Here is a 5,000-nt window from a genome sequence, read left to right on the forward strand (position 1 = left end):
CTGCGGGTCGGGACCCCACATTATTATTATATATTTTTTGTATTTTTTTATTTATATTTGGGGGGGGGGGTCCAGATGATTAACTTAATGTGCAACATTGTTTTCTCTCTCAACAGTAAACAAACCAACATAAAGTTTAAGTGTATAGATCAGACCTGGGCATTGTGCGGCCCGGGGGCCGTATGCGGCCCTTTGGTTCACTCTGACCTATAGAGAGAGATCTCTCTCTATAGCGCTGCTGCTACTCAAAGATTGGCCATTTCAGATCATGAGAGACAAGCCAGTGGAGCCAATTATATGAGTTATATTTACTTTGGGCCAGCCATTTCTTTTGGACTGGACCGGCCAGGAATGGACCGGCCTTTCGGGAGTTAGGGTCCCGCTTTTCCCAATGGCCAGCAACGTCCCTGGGCTGAGGGGTCCTCGGCCTGAAAGTAACCTGGACACCCTCTGTCTGGATAGATAGATAGATAGATAGATAGATAGATAGATAGGTAGGTAGGTAGGTAGGTAGGTAGGTAGGTAGGTAGGTAGGTAGGTAGATAGATAGATAGATAGATAGATAGATAGATAGGTAGGTAGGTAGGTAGGTAGGTAGGTAGGTAGGTAGGTAGGTAGGTAGGTAGATAGATAGATAGATAGATAGATAGGTAGGTAGGTAGGTAGGTAGGTAGGTAGGTAGGTAGGTAGGTAGGTAGATAGATAGATAGATAGATAGATAGATAGATAGGTAGGTAGGTAGGTAGGTAGATAGATAGATAGATAGATAGCAGTCAATGCTAGTTAGTGCAACAAGTATCTCACTGTCATGTCAAACACAAGCAAAAATAACCCAAACTACTAACACAACCTAATCAAAAAAGTCAGTGCGAAGAAGGAAAAAAAAGAAAAAAAAAGAAAAAACTCGAAAGGAAAATAAACTAGAAAGGGTGTCACAGCCAGACGCACATGAGCACCCTCCCTGTCTGTCTGTCTGTCTGTCTGTCTGTCTGTCTGTCTGTCTGTCTGTCTGTCTGTCTGTCTGTCTGACCACAGACTTGCTGGCCATTGGGAAAAGCGGGACAACTCCCGAACGTCCAGGCCGGCCATTAGGAAAAAAAAAAAAAAAATTCGGCCTTTGTGCCATTTTGGGGGCTGGGCGGACGGCAAAGTAAATCGTCACTGTCGGGCAGAAACCTCTTATCTCCAAATTTGTAATTCTTTTCGCAAAGTAAAGCCCTGCTTCAACATACAAGGCCGTCGCACAAAAGTAGTGAAAACAGCAGATCTACAAGCACACAACGCCTCGCGGGTGCGAGGCGTTGTGTGCTTGTAGATCGGCTGTTTTCACTAGTTTAAATCATTTTTAAAATGATAAATACAAAACAAACGGTTTTGGACGTACAAGGTTTCCACCCGACAACGACGAAATATAACTCATGTACAGTAATTGGCCCTCTGGCTTGTCACTTGTCATGATCTGAAATGGTAAATCTTTGAGTAGCAGCAGCGCTATAGAGAGAAATCTCTCTATAGCGCTGCAATGAGGGCCTCTACAACTCTTTTTCCTGGGCTGAATCAGGGGCCCAGCACGTCCCTGTGTCTGACCCTGAATCATGAAGATAAACTCTGGAAAAACAAACACCCTCCCCTTGTACAGGAACCACCACACCTGCTCTGGTGCACCGCCAAGTTCACTGTGCGCGTGTATGTGTGCGTGTGCGAGCGTGTGTGCGCGCGCGCGTGTGTGTAGATACCTTTATTATCCCAAGGGGGAAATTCAGTTGTCCAGTTGTAGCACAGCAGTATACAGTTATTTACAAAGTTACAGAGAAGTAAGAAAAAAGATAGATAAGAGGAAAAAACAAGAGCAGTACAGTACCAATAAAGAGAAGGTGCATCAATAGAGGGGGCGAATAATATATAAGTATACTGTATATATACATAAAGTGTCTTACAAAAAGAGACCGTAACAGTCAATGCTAGTAAGTGCAAACAAGTATCTCACTGTCATTGTTAAACAAAGCAAAATACTCAGAAACTACCAACACAACCTAATAGTGTGTGTGTGTGTGTGTGTGTGTGTGTGTGTGTGTGTGTGTGTGTGTGTGTGTTGTGTGTGTGTGTGTGTGTGTGTGTGTGTGTGTGTGTGCGTGTGTGTGCGTGTGTGTGTGTGTCATAGACTGTAGAAAAATATGGACGAAATGAAGCCATTGGTTGCCCTTTCTACCCCTTGGAATGGGTGTCGCCATCATAGAAATAAATAGAATTGTAAAAGCATCAGAGATGCTATTGGCTGCCAACGGTCACGTGCAACGCAGGGATACATGGGAGAATGTAGTCGGAGCCTCCCGAAATACAGCACACGAAGAAGAACACAGCTGGCTGCTATCAGTTTAGTTGCCCCCCTCCCCCCGCAACTTTATCATTTATTTTAAAATACATTGGACCACATTTCGACAAAACAAATATGATGGTGATTGAAAGGCTAGCGATAACTAGCGATAGGAACCATAAAGTATGTATGACGATGTGTATATAGTTGAAAATCAAAGGGGAAAATGAATGGGATCCAATGGTGGGAAATTCTTTTTGCGATCGGCCGGGGGGGGGGGGGGGGGGGGGGGAAACAGCGCAACTAGCGGCCAATCATAGGAAGTTTTAGTTCCGTATTGGAGTCATTTTAAATCGGCAGAGCTATGCCCCTGGTGTGTGTGTGTGTGTGTGTGTGTGTGTGTGTGTGTGTGTGTGTGTGTGTGTTTGAGTGCGCGCGTGCACATGCGCTTGCTTCAAAAATAGCCGTCTAATATCTGTACAAACAGGGGGCGTCAATTGGGTATGGCAGGGGTATGCAGCTGCCATACCCTGGGTCCAGGGGGGGAAAATAAAAGTTACTTTTAAATATTATAAATCCATGAATGTCTCTTTGTCTATCTGTGCTGGTTATTATGTTGTTAAATTACAGTAAAATAACTACAAATGCAAAATGTAACAAAATGGACACTTTAACAAGATATTATAATTATATTCTCCACACTTGTATTCTCCCCATCTTGACAGAATGGTATATTCCCAGGTTCCGCAGGTCAGCTGCACATGTGCAATGCATTATTGTTAATTGTGGCACGTTTACTAACATGCCAAGTTTAGCTGCACTTGAACAACCGTTCCAGGCGGCCATATCCAGCCCAAGAAACCCTAGAAACCTGGGGAAAAAACTGACAAAACTTGTTTTTGGCATGGATCATTGTGAAAATAGCAGATCTACATGCTCACGTTGTGAGCATGTAGATCTGCTATTTTCACATGAGGACTCCCATATTTGCCATACCCTAGCTTTTGCTGAACTGACGCCACTGTGTACAAAGATCACGAGCTGAGGAGTTTGTAGCTGGTCTATTTTTCGCTATTTCTTAAATGATGAATTATTGAACGACAATGTAGGCTGAATGCTTATAGTTTATAGGGACGGGGAAAATGAATATTTTGCAGGTGAACTGTACCTTTAAGTGACAGCGTGTCGCGGGTTCAAATCCGCCCATGTCCTCCTCCACATTTCCTGTCAGTCTACCGTCCAATCAATTAAAGGCATAAAAGCTCAAAAAATAAACCTAAATAAATAAAAATAAAAAGCACATTAAGATGAATCCATCACATTCATAGACAAGATCACGTAAACAACAGAAATTCTGCAAAACGAGCTTTCATACACTTTTTGTACTTTAAAACCCATTTAGGCCTAGAATTATTGAATGCTTTAGCTAGTGAAAAATAGCAGATATACACGCTCACAGCGAGCTTGTAGATCTGCTATTTTTCGTGAAAATGTGTGCAAATCTTTGAACATTATGTATTTTTAAAGCGAACATTTGTAACTCAAATTTTGCTTCTGGGGGGTCCCTGGAACTAAATATTTTTCTCCAGTTAAGTGGTAAATAATGATAGCAGCCCAAATTATAACATTTACGGCACAATTTAGCACAAATCCAGCACTAAAGAATGACACCATTTATTATGTTTTCATCAAATGGGGGGCCAACTTCACAGAGGTTCCGCATGCTGCTCAATGTGTTGGGGGCGGGTCCCAGTGGACGTGCAGACCCTCATATCGATGCTTTTACTTACGTAACAAAAAGTACTTTTCCCACCTTATCTTCACGGCAGGTCTTTATGTAAGCACAGGGCCGGGTTGCCCGGTTTTGCGAGACAAACAAGCGGCCAGGTCTGCGAAAACAAGGCTCGAAGAAGCGACTATTTATAGTAGGTCACATGATAATATAATAATAATAATAATCTACTCCTCCCACGAGGGAAATTCAGATATCGCAGCCCAAACCAGCTGCTTTTTTTTCAGCTTAACCCAGCTGAACCCTTATGAGGCAGCCCACAAGGAGCGCAAGGGGGGAGCAGTGACAGCTGGAGTGGGGAATCGTACCTGCGACCTCTGGGGCCTCCGGAGTCCTAGGTGTGGACACTAACCACTCAGCCACCACTGCTCATAAACATGATCTCATCACACAACACACTGCAAACTGATAAGATTATGTGGGAAAAGAGCAGATCTACAAGCTCACAACGTGTCACAATATGATGCTTGAAAAAAGTAACATTTAACAAAGATTGTGTATTTTTTCCCTGGCACTAACTGTGTTCAGATGGGGGTCCATCAGACACCATATTAATCTGGGGGTCCTTGACATGAAAGACATTCCAGAAGCCCAGGGGGGTCCCCACATTATTTTGGGGGGTCCCCCAGATGATTAACTTAATGTACAACATGGTTTTCTCTCTCAACAGTAAACAAACAACATGAAAGTATAAGTATATAGAGGGCATCTGCACATTTCTAAAATGACAATTAAAGGCAGGGATTCCCAAAATGTTTTGTCTCAGGGCACCCCATATATATATAAATATATATATATATATTCTTTTTAATCCGAGGCACCCCTACATTATAATTTTCACTCCCAGCACCTTATATTTATAGCATATCGTCGTTGTCGGGTGGAAACCTTGTA

Source organism: Nannobrachium achirus (assembly GCF_963921795.1).
Source record: "Nannobrachium achirus genome assembly, chromosome: 7".
Taxonomy (NCBI): Eukaryota; Metazoa; Chordata; class Actinopteri; order Myctophiformes; family Myctophidae; genus Nannobrachium; species Nannobrachium achirus.